A 12,742-nucleotide genomic window follows, 5' to 3' on the forward strand; every position below is an offset into this window, starting at 1 on the left:
GTCAGCCTCCAGGTTGACCCTCAATGCTCCTTCCCTCCTGGTATTCATGCCCTGGTACAGCACCCCCTGCAATGCACACACATGGTACCAGGTCTGTGTGACCAATAGGATATGGCAAAGTTATGGAATGTCACTTCTGAGAGTAGGCAGTAGAAGGCATCATGGCTTCTTCCTTGCCCTCTGTTGGACTGCTTGCTCTGGAAAACATGAGAACAGCCCTACTGGAAGGTCAAATGTGGTGAAGAACAGATACCATCATAAACAAGGAAGTAACAAGATGTGATGTGAATGAGTGATCTTGAAAGTGGATCCTCCAGACCCAGTTGAGCCTTCAGGTGACAGCAGCCCTGGCCAAAACCTTCACCGCAACCTCCTGAGAAATCCTGAGCCAAACTACCTGGTGAAACTTCTCCCAGGTTCCAGACTCATAGAAACTGTGTAAGATAATAGATGTTTGTTGTTTCAAGCTGATAACTTGGTAGTTCATTATGTAGCAATTGAGAACTAATACAGTACTTAAAAAAATTAATGGTATGTATTTTATTTCAATTTCTAATTCTTTGTTTCTACCATTTAGAAATTCTTTTTTAAAAAAATATATATAGACTTTGTATTCTGTGTCCTTGTTAAAAATCAGCTCTTTTGCAGATATTTTAGGATTTTCTACATAAGCAATCATGTCATCTGTGACAAAGACAGTTTTGCTTCTTTTCAAATCTGGATGCTTTTTATTTATTCTACTGCCTTGTTATCCTGGTAGGACTTTTAGTATAATGTTAAATAAAATGATGAGAGCGGATATCCTTACCTTTTTCTTGATCTTAAGGGGAAAGCCATTCAGTCACTCACTGTAAGTATGATGTTAGTTGCAGTTTTTTCCACAATGCCCTTTATGAGGCTGAGGGAGTTTTCTTCTGTTCTTAATTTACTGAAAGGTTTAAATTTTTTTTCTCAATTTTTCTTGTCATCGGTACTAGATTTATAGTTTTATTATATTAAAAATAGTTGTTACAGTGAGATCTATACACATATATTGAATTACATTTAAATTCATATAGGACAACATTTACATTTTAAGTTATACCTGAAATTAGAAGATGAAGTACAGCTTAAACTTTACAACTAAGAAAAATATATGAGGTAAAAATAGAGTTAACAGTAAAAATAGAACTACCTGTTCTTGATACAACATGTAGGAACTTTTTGTCAGAATGCTACATCTTTTTTTAAATAAATTTATGTATTTAATTTATATATTGGCTGTGTTGGGTCTTTGTTGCTGCGCATGGGCTTTCTCTAATGGTGATGAGTGGAGGCTACCCTTCATTGAAGTGTGCAGGCTGTTCATTGCCGTGGCTTCTCTTGTTGCGGAGCACAGGCTTAGGCACACTCGGGCTTCAGTAGTTGTGGCTTGTAGGCTCAGTAGTTGTGGCGCACGGGCTTAGCTGCTCCGAGGCATGTGGGATCTTCCTGGGCCAGGGATCGAACCTGTGTCTGCTTGATTAGCAGGCAGATTCTTAACCACTGTGCCACCAGGGAAGTCCCCGGAATGCTACATCTTCTTAATCTGATTGTCTAAACCATTAAAATATGGGCAGCTAATTTTTATTTTGCCAGCAATTTGACAGATTATAAACTAATGTTTTTGAAAGCAAATCCAAGCCATTTTCAACCAAGTTTTTGACATGGGATGCCAGGCTTCCTGGTTTTCACTTGGGAAATGTATTCTTATAGTCCTGTAAGAATGCCACTTCTGGCCATGCTTCATTATTGGGGGTGCCCAAAGTTCTGAATATTTTGAAGAGTTGATGAACTTCTGAATTCCCATGGAACAGTGGCTTCTTTGTTGTTAATTCTGCAAATATGGTGTCTATACTCCAAATGTCAACTAGAGTTGAGTAGTAAGTTGACCCCAGCAATACTTCTGGAGATCTATACCAGAGTGTTACTACCTCATGTATGTATATTCTAATAGGTATGACAGAAGCTCTGGAAAAGCCAAAATCAACTTTTTTAATTGTTCCTTTGTTATCAATAGATTTTGAGGTTTTAAATCTCTGTGAAGAGCTCTTCTAGGCTGACAAAACACAATCCCTTGTAGGGATTGGTACAAATAACTCTCAAGTGAAGAATCCATGAACAGACCTGGAGGGATAGACTCCAAGTATTTTTGAGATCCAAGGAATTCAAACATGTAACCTGCATAACCACATTTGAAGACTGACTATATTTGGCTGACAGAGTTCTAAAAGAGAAATTTCCTGAATTGTGGCACTGGAAACAGTTCCTCTTTACTTTCTAGTCTGATTATTTTTATGGATACCACTTGACCTGTAGTTTTGCAGCTACCCTGATACGTAACTTCATAGATATCTTCTCTAACTTTCTCTATTTTGGAATAATCATCCACAATTACTCAGCAGGAATGGTAGATCCTGGATTATTATTCTGTGATGGTGGAGGATGCGGTTGGGCGTGTCAGAGGGCTGGTGGAGGCAATGATGCAGCTACCATATCTGTGTCAACTTCCAAGAGCCCTGAGAGCTTTTATTATGAATAATTTTCTAATAATCTTTCTCAGTCTATTGGGATAATTATGTTTTTTTTTCTTTTTTGTTTTGTTAATATGTTGAATTACATTGATTGATATTTGAATGTTAAACCAGCCTTGCATTCTTGAGATAAAACCCATTGGATCATCATGTATGAATTGTTTCTGAAAATATTTGATGAATACTTTACTACTATTTGAAGCACATTTGCATTTCATCTGAGAGAAGCTGGAAGACTCTGCTCCCATTGGCTGCTTTTGGGATCACCGTGCTTCCTTGGTGCTTGAAACTTGGAGAAGTGGGTTTTTGTAACCCTTTGAGATCCTTGGGGGATGTGTCCAGACAGAGACATGTGGGAATCTTGGTAGACTGTTGATAACTTCCTGCCCCCTTGAATCAATATATTTGTTCTATCAAAATGTTTTTTCAACTTTAATTTGGAGGAGGAGCCGAAAGCTAGGATAGTGAAAAAAAAGAATGGAGAAGGAGGACTGCTGGTAGAAACCTCAAAATAGGGAGACTATTAAGATATTAGCTACTTTAAATGACAAATATTCACCATTGAAATCATGGCCCTTAGGGGTCTTAGCCACAACTTCAGGATCATTTTACAGTTTTCCTTTGACCACACATTCTACTTTCCGGAGAAGAGTTTTTAAATTGCATTTTCCCTCTGTCTCCTTGACTTCCAGTGACATACCAGCACCCAGTGATGTTTGAACGTAGCTTTCTTTAGGTATTGGTGCTCCATGCAGCTGCCTGGCAGGCCCACTCCTTAATTTGACTCTGACGTATTTCTTCTTAGTGCTTTGAGCTCAGTAAGGGTTTGATCAGCTTTGCTGAGAGCTCAATGTCCCCTTCTTCGAGACTTCAGGGAGAGGGATATGAGATATTATGATAATTTACTTTCACTCAAGGGCATGAAGACCAGCAGAAACCTCTCTTGGCCTGCCTCAGAGGTTGGGGTTGGTGTCCATGTGTTATGAGTAGCAAGACTGAGACATGGGATTGTGAAAACAAAACTTTGAGTGGGTGAAATGATAGGAGAATCTGGGTGGCTCCATCAAGTCCCACAGAGCTGCCAACATCTCAAGGTTAACACACTGAGAAGGGCTAGAACCTCTCCGCTTTCTTCTGCATTCGGGTGGCTATGGATGTTGAGAGTCTGTGAAAATAGCTGCTGAGCCCAGTAGAGCAAGGCAGTCTCTCTTTATCCTCTGTCTCATTTTTCATTCTCTCTCCTCGACCCCCCTCTAATCTAGACCGGGACAATCAGATGACAAAAGAGTTCTACTTTAAAACAAGCACACGCAAGTATTTATAGTAAGGAGATGGACTGAATGAGCCAGCTGCTAAAAATAGAAGGTCTGACTTAATCCATTCAGGAAGATTGTGGCCCAATGCATTTAGGGATAAAATAAATCAATTCAGATCTAATATTTAGAAAACTTATCCCAGATGGGAATGGTTGGCCTCTTGTAAGAAATGTTACAGATTTTTCCAAATTGGCAGCGATAGTGGGGATGGACTTTGCAGGGAAAAGGCTTGACATCAGCCTGGACATCAGAAGATCTTCTCAAGTCTGTTTTAGTTTTCCTCCAGAAAAATTTGTCTAAGTCCTCTAAGCTCTGCACTACACAAATGTCAGTAAAGCTTGCTGAGTCCTTAAGGGAGGTGTGGGGCTCTGACTTATGTCTGGGGAATACTAATTCTTTGTCAATTGTATGGTAGATACTCATCCAGTTTTCCTACGTGGGTAAGTTCTTTGAATAAATAAACACAAGTATAGCATTTATCGAGCACTTACTGACTGCCGTGCACCATACTAGGCCCTTCTTATTCTATTTTATTTAGGCCTCACTGTAACCTTGGCATATGCTCTCCTTTTTGCTGTTCAGCTTCACATCTACTTTACATCATCCATTGTATCAGTTAAGAATGTATTAAGTTGCAAGGAAAAAAAAACCTCAACCAATGTAGTGTTTAACAGAAAAACGGTTGCAAATTCTTTTATACACCTCCAATTGAGAACTGGCATTTGTGTCTCCTCTCCTTGAATCTGGTGACTGCTTTGACCAGCTGAGTACTGCAGAAATGGCACTGATACCTACATGAGGCTGGGTCATAAAAATCCATGCAACTTCCTTCTGGGTCTCTTGGAATGCTTGCTTTCAGAACCCAGCCATTGTGCTGTGCAAAGCCTGAGCCATATGGAGAGGCCACGTGTGTTGGCATTTGGTCAAGAGTCCCAACTGAGTCCAGTCTTCGATCATTCCAACCTCGGTACTAGATACATGAGTGAAGAAGCTCTCTTGGAAACGGATTCTCCAGGTCCAGCTATTCTAGTTCCTGGGTGTTTGAGTCACTCACCTGGTTGAGTGTTCTCAACAGAGGCTTCAGATATCATGGAGAAGAGACAAACCATTCCCTGTCTGAATTCCTGACCTGCAGAATCTGTGAGCTTAATAAAATGACATGTTAATGTCACTAAGTTTTCAAGTAGCTTTTACATAGTACAAGTAACTGGGATATCCAACTAGCACTGGTTTACAGCAATTGAAGCATGTTCATACATGTATTTAATGTAGTGAAAGATCTAGAGGTAAGCCCTTGTTGGCATTAGTTCACTGCTCAGCTATGCCATCAGGGACCCAGGATCTTTTCATGTGTCCATATTGCCATCCTTAGTGTGCTGCCTTTTGTCCTCATGCTTGCTGCCTCATAGTTTTGGCATAAATGCTGTGGCTCCAGGCATTGCATCAGCATTCAAGTTAGGAAGAAGAAAGGACAGGCAGAGCTAGCCTCATCTATATGGCTTTATTAGGAAAGTGAAAGCTTTCCCAGAAACCCTCAGATCTTTACTTATGTCTCACCAGCTAGAATTCACTTCTAACAGGAAAGGAGGCCGAAAAACTGCATATTTACCTGGCATACTGCTGTCCTAAATACAGTCTGGATTTGCTTAGCAAGGACCCCGGAGACCATGAACACCATGTGGGCAAGACCAGTGTCTGCCACACCACATACTGCAACTGCTTGCATCGTTTTTTTCTGGTTGGTTCAATTAGGTGGTGAGTTATTGAGAACAGAGACAGTGATGATTACATCTCTGGAATGCTTCTTAGCATCTAACACGGCACTGAGAATGTAATTTCTGTTTAATACGTTCACCTATTGAAGAAAGAGGAGAATGATAAGGAGGAGATTTTCTAGAGCAGAGGTCTTCATATTTTTTCCTTGCATATCCCCTGAAAAAATTTTGAGACAGTGTACCCCCTTGTACATTTTTAACTTGGTATCTACAGTTTTCATTATGACTTTACATTAAAAAAATGACAAAGAATGTAATTTTTGGCAAATAGTAAATACTGAAATTTTAAAATAAACCTTTACATTGCTCTTTTTAAAGTTTCCAATCTAAATACCATAATGATTTAATACTACTGTCTTCTGTTTAAAAATACACAAGTGAGCTTTTCTTTAGTAGTCAGAAAATTTTACATCATTCTTTTTTCTCCTTGAGCTCACATTTTCATTCCACTTTCCCCACAGAATTTTCTCCTAATGTAATGTATTTTTATGCTTGAAAGTTTTTTTTATTGATTTCTGTATCATGCTTCTCTGCAACAAAAACATACATATAAATTGAAGCAACATTTTAAAACATTTCATGTGACTAGAAGGCTTTAAGTATTAAAGCATTTCTTCTGGATTGAATTATCATTAAAAGTATTATATTATGTAATTGAGAAAAGCAACATAAATATATTATACATTTTGATATGGAATTATTAAACACAGAAGTGAAATTCATCGGAAATGTGTCTGCTGTAAGATAGACGGCATTTTAAAAACCTGTATCATGTATCTGTGGGTGAATATTACTTATTGCTTGATTAAGACAGTTTGGCATCAATTGCAAGCCTATTTTTTGTTTATTAAGACATAAGTGCTGACAGATGTTAACTAGACCTATTGTGGTCATCATTTTGCAATATATACAGGTGTTGAATCACTACATCGTACACCTGAAACTAGTGTAACATTATATTTCAATTAAAAAAAGGTGAAAGTTCTGAAACGTTCACATAGTAAATGGAAATGTAAGGAAAGTTGTTACATTTGAATTATTTGAACTACTTCCAAGTCATATATTAAAAGTCACGTAGTGGTCTATCATCAAAAATTATTTTTAATAATCTATCAGCTGACAGCTCAATTAGGTCCCCATTCGATTATGTGGAAAACACCTGACTTAGGGAAAAGACCTGTAACCAGTCATTTGAGTTTATTTGTAAATGGATTTTCCCCTCTCATTAGAGACATTCACGACCTCAATATTTCCATTTACGCCTCATTTGGCACCCTGGAAGTTTGTACTCCAGGACTTGTTGTAGTAAGATTTGAGATGTGTGAGCACTATGCCTTGCTTTTGGTGAGTGGGAGGAGGGCTACTGTGAAAGAGAAGATAGGGAAGGTGGGGAAGGAGGACTTGCCTGATGCCCCAGCTGCAGGCAGGTCCGTTTTAGGGGAGTCTGTAGGAAAGTTGAGGATTTGGGAATGGATCCTCTTCAGTCTGTCCATGTCCCCAAGCCATACCCCCAAGGCATGTGCACCCCAACTTGAAGGCTGCTGTTCCAAAAGCTGTTAGAACTCATAGAGATGTTATCACTCTTGGAGAGGAGGAGTTTGCTTGAGCTCCCTTTTAGGCATGCTGGCTCTCACTTAATGAGCTGCTCGATGCATTGCCTCATAGGTACCATCTTACCACGTCCTGAGAATAATCTTAAAAGGGAGGAATCATTATCTCTATTTTGCAGGTGAGGATGCAGTGGTTAAGGGAAGTAGCAGTCATTAGGCACAAAAACTGGGGTTCAAACCCAGGGCGATGTGTTTATAGAGCCTGAGCTATTTAGCCACTGGGTTAAATTGTGCTTAGCTCTGGGCACTGTGGGCACAGCTCTTCACACAAGTTGTTGCCTGGACTGCTGTTCCTTTTATCTTTGTTTCCTTCTTGGCAAATTTCTCTAAACCCAGATGGCTGGGCCCCACTTCTAGAATTTCTGATTCAGTAGGTCTGGGTGAGGCCAAGAATTTGCATTTCTAACGAGTTCCCAGGTCTGGGAGCCCACTTCTCTAAAGCATGTTTACCCTCATGGGAGAGGTTCCTGTTTCTAATGTATTTAGGGGCTGATGCTTTTCCCCTTAAGTTTCTTTTAGGGCTGAGGTTTTCGCTTGTCTAGACGTGAGTATATAGAAAATGCACATTGCATACGTAGTTCAACGCCTGAATCAACTTTGGAAAAACTTGTGTTCCAGGAATTTCTGCTGGAGGTTTTTCCGGTGATATTGTACATGGGCATGCCTGTATCAGGGGAAATTGTGTTTACACATTGGTATTTATTTGTATATCCCTTGCACACGAAGGTCCTCTGTGTCTCTGCCAAGTTGTTCACCCTGTCTGTCTGGATGGAATGTCTTTGCCTTCATTCTTCACCTGTTGGTTCAATCCTCAAGACTCATCTCAAAATAATGTCTTCTCTCTGAAATTTGCTGGTTAACTTGAGTACCTCTTCCCTGAAGTCCTCTGGCCTGGTGTAGCCTTCTGTAGGCACGGTCTTGCTCACGTGTTCTCTCTCGCATTGGTTGATAAATTTGATACTAGTAAGTGCCCCATAAATAATAATAGTTAGCAAACATTTAATGAGCACTTACGAAATAGTAGGCATTTGCTAAACACCTTACATTTACTATTTCATTAAATGCTTACACCAATCTTATGAGGTAGAGACTATTATCCCTATTTCATGGTTGAGGAAACTGAGGCACAGAGCGGTAACTTAGACAAGGGCGTACAGCTACTCAGCGGCATTTCTTTGTGGAAGTCTCGGTGGCCTAGCCTGACCCTTGGGCTTGTAGCCCCCAATACTGATCCGTCAGCCCACAAAGCTCATTGGTATGAGTGCACATAATTTATATCGAGAAAATGCCCAGCCCTTGATCTATGCGGTGAGCAGTGCCCAGGGGAATGGATACTCTGGGCAGTGTATTCTGTCTCTTAGGGCAGACTCCTCAGGAAGCCAAAGTATAAGCCTCCACTTGATTAGCCGGCACAACCAGGCAGACCAGGGGCGTTAGTGACACAGGTCCAACCCGTAGGGGCCTCGGGTTAATACAATTCATTGCTGCAACAAAGATATTGTTGGGAGCAGTAGGGCAAGTCATTGAGCACTATTGCTTGGTGGATAAGAGCAGAGATTCTGCAATTGATTGAATGGTTCAAATTGCAGCCCGGCCACTTACTTGCTGCTTGTATTTAGCTCATTTCCTCAGCTTTTGATGGCTGACAAGGGTGAGTAGGAAAAGGTGCTGCTGGAGAACTATGTTCGGTGGGGTGGGGTCGGGTGGGGTGAGGTGGGCTGCGGTGTGCTGGAAAGAGAGGCTGAGTAGAGCAGGTCCTGATGTGTGCTTAGAAGTGTACAGACTCTAGGGCTTCCTAGGTGGCACAGTGGTTGAGAATTTGCCTGCCAATGCAGGGGACACGGGTTTGATCCCTGCTCCAGGAAGATCCCACGTGCTGCGGAGCAACTAAGCCCGTGCGCCACAACTATTGAGCCCATGTACTGCAACTACTGAAGCCCATGTGCCTAGAGCCTGTGCTCTGCACCAAGAGAAGCCATGGCAATGAGGAGCCCGTGCACCACAACGAAGAGTAGCCCCCACTCACCGCAACTAAAAAGAAAGTCTGCGCACAGCAAAAAAGACTCAACACAGCTAATAAAATAAATAAATAAATAAATTTATTAAAAAAAAAAAAGAAGATGTGTACAGACTCTAGACAGAGGTGCCCTTTTGAAAGGCACTGGCCTGGGCTCCATTTGCCAACCTGGATTGTGCTCCCCTGTCTCTGGTCACTCTCGGTTTCCTCGGGTGAATGGCAAGGACAGAATCTTTGGGAAACTTTCCTAGCCATCAGCTTGGTTCTTTTCAAGGCTTGTGTATAAATGCCACATGGGATACTAGTTCAAGTCATAGCAGAGGAAAGAAAAAGGCTGCATGGTCAGGGGAACTCAATGTGTCAGTAATGATACTAACAACGGCTGCTTCTATTTACTGAGCATCTCTGAGTGTTGATACAGTGGATTCTGCCTCCTGATTCGAACTGGTAACTGCATCTCTGCTTGTATCTTGTGGTCCAGGAGACCTCTATTCATCTTTGTTTAAATGTTTTAAACTCTTTTCCATTGTTTCTTTGAAATGCTAAAGCTAGCTTTCGTAAACATGGCCATTTAGGGCTCTTGTTTTTTTTGGCTTAGGAGGGTGGAAACCTCCACCTGTCTTCCCGCACTCCTGTCCCTCTGTTCTTTGTTACTTTTCAAAAATGTTAGAGCTTTAGCATATTCCCACCCAAAAACACAGTAATGCAGACTCTTAAGATTTGCTGATTTTGTACGTGTTCACATTTTCCAAGTATTCCCTAGCCTATTTAATGCTGATAATTATTTTTGCAAAGTCTTCATTACTTCCTAATAGTTTAAACGTATTTCTTGGTCCCCTCCCTCTTTCCTTTCCTGTACTTTCACTATTCATTCACTGGGTCATGGATTTTTGGATTTCATGGAGCAAAAGTTAAAAAAAAGAAAGGCAGGGTAACTTATGTAGGGTTGCTATCTTTTAATTTTTTCAAAAGAAAACAAATACCATTTACTTTTCACTTCATAAAAGAAGTTGCCCAGTGAAGTCCTAGAAGCATGGCACTTGCCTTTGTGGAGATGAGTTCTCATGGACGCTCTGCTTCCTTGCTGATTCAAGTTCAGTGCAATCTCTTGGGCACGCACTGTGTGCTCAGCTCTGTGGTGGACATAAAAGAAGGATTGGAGTTTGCCTTTACCCTCAGGGATCCCACAGAGGAGATGAGACAGGCAGCTGTGTAGGACTATAACTCTGGGTCTGCCTTCTCCACGAGAATGGACTCTACTTAAAGATCATATGCTTATGTCTCCTACCTCCCACTGTACCAGCACATCTGACACTTCAACCACGCTATATCAGTGTTTGCTCACTCATAATGAATTACAGGACAGTACAAGATCAAATATGTGTAGACCTTCGATTGAAGTCACTCATGTACCATTACTGTATCATGAGTGGTAGGACAGACCAGGAAAGGGGTAGGTCACAGCCGACTCAAGTTGGCAGGAAAACTTCATAGCAGGAGATGGTGAGATTTGAGATGGGCCCTCAGGAATGATTAGACGTCAGACAACTTGGCAGTAAGCTGTGGGGCTCTGTTGGAAAGCAGCTTGAGGCCCAAGCAGTAATATCTGGAAGAGGTAATGTCTTTGTTTTGCAGGGTAATTGCTTATTTGGAGTTTATGGTAGCATGGGTTGGTGATGGATGCCAAAGAACATGTAGGGCAATGGTTCAAAACTGGGGGTGATTTTGCCCCCAGGAGACATTTGGCAACATCTGGAGACATTTTTGGTTCTTAAAACTGGGTGAAGGGTGCTATTGGCATGTAGTTCTGGCACAAGGTGCTAGGGATGCTGTTAAACACCTTACAACGCACCAGGCAGTCCTTTTCCCCCACCGAAGACTTGGCTGGCTCCGGATGTCAACAGCACTGTAATTTAGAAACTCTGGGGAATTCCCTGGTGGTCCAGTGGTTAGGACTTGGCACTTTCACTGCCAAGGGGCCCAGGTTGGATCCTTGGTCAGGGAACTAAGATCCCACAAGACATGTGGCAAGCCAGAAAAAAAAAAAAAAAAAAAACAACAACAAAAAAGAAACTCTGATGTAGGGGGATTAATATGAAAAAGGAAATAAATATATGCTACCCATAGCATTTCATGACCATGAGTAGTGCCTGGAAGCCAAAGCTGCTATTACAGGGTAACATTTACTTCTCACCTTCTCTCCAAGGAACTTGCTTTTCCCTACCTCCACCTGTCTCTCTCCTGACTTGTGTTGCAGGTGTCTTTCTCTTCTTTCATTACCTCCTCTTTTGTTTCATACCTTTGGAACTTCTACTGGCCTCCTGCAAGTCAAGACCTCAGAGCTACCTGGGGAACTCTGGAAGGCTGTTTGGGCAAAGAATAGAATTTGGAGATGAATGCAGTAGTCTTGGCCCAACATATATCTTTACTTTTCTGTCATCTAGGCTAAAAGTCCTTCTGTTAAGCCTCATAGATTATGTATTTATTCAAAGGGACATTTTTGGCTTTGTCACATTTCTAATCTGTCAAGTTTAGGTTAAGCTTTTTTTTTTTTTTTTTTTTCCGGAGTGTGATAGCTACATTGGTTTACCTTAGGGATGACAGCAGGATATAGAGGTGAGTTTTCCAAAGTACAATCCCTGCAACAATAATTCTCTGTATTAATAAGTATTCTCTGAAAAAGGGTTCAGAAAAAATATTTCAGTGGTCACATATCTAGGACATTACAGGGTTAAACAGATACTTTATTGTAAGACTTCTTTGAGCCTTTATTATTCATATGGGCATTTTGAATTTCCAAGAGAAAGAAGTGGCATTCCATATTCTCAAGCTTAATTGACCATGGGACGCATTTTGTAGAACATGTATCAACAACTTGGTTTGGGAAAGTATGGGCTTTGGAGCTTTGTCACCCGGAATTCAAATCTCTGTCTCCATGACTAACTTGTTTCTTGGGATAAGGTACTAGCTTTTTTGAATCCTCAGCTTCCTCATCTGGAAAATATAGTTACGTGTAGGAAAGTAATCCCTCCTCACAAAGTATTGAGTGTTATCTCGTAATCTCATGCTTTCACTGTTGTCACATGTTTCTGCATTTTACTGTTGACACAAATGTCTTTCCTACTGACCTGAAATCATTGAAAATGGTATATAATGATCTTTATATTCTCAGTTCTCCCCCCAATTCATGGCACATCATGGCCTTGGTAAAAGCCAATTGAATGAATCAATGTATACAATGTATAGAATTCACCTTGTGCAGTCTCAGTGAATGCTGGTTCTCACCTGGCTCCTTCCCGTATCCCTCCTCAGTGTGTAAAAGCTTTTTGGAAGAGATAGGAAGGAGGTGGATTGGAGCTGTATAGTGATGGTGACTTTGACTTCGATATTTTGATCTGCTGAAGGCTTCATGAAGTTTCATGCTTTATCCGTATGACAACAAGCTAGTGTATATCAGAGGCTTGCTTAAGGA

The 12,742-nt window shown here is 40.9% G+C and overlaps 1 pseudogene; it reads right to left on the reverse strand.

Moving 5' to 3' along the window:
* Positions 1 to 1,709: 1,709 nt before the first annotated feature.
* LOC130851985 (cyclin-dependent kinase 1-like) lies at positions 1,710 to 7,136 on the reverse strand (annotated as a pseudogene).
* Positions 7,137 to 12,742: the final 5,606 nt, after the last annotated feature.

The sequence above is a fragment of the Hippopotamus amphibius genome, chromosome 4 (assembly GCF_030028045.1).
Source record: "Hippopotamus amphibius kiboko isolate mHipAmp2 chromosome 4, mHipAmp2.hap2, whole genome shotgun sequence".
Lineage (NCBI taxonomy): Eukaryota > Metazoa > Chordata > Mammalia > Artiodactyla > Hippopotamidae > Hippopotamus > Hippopotamus amphibius.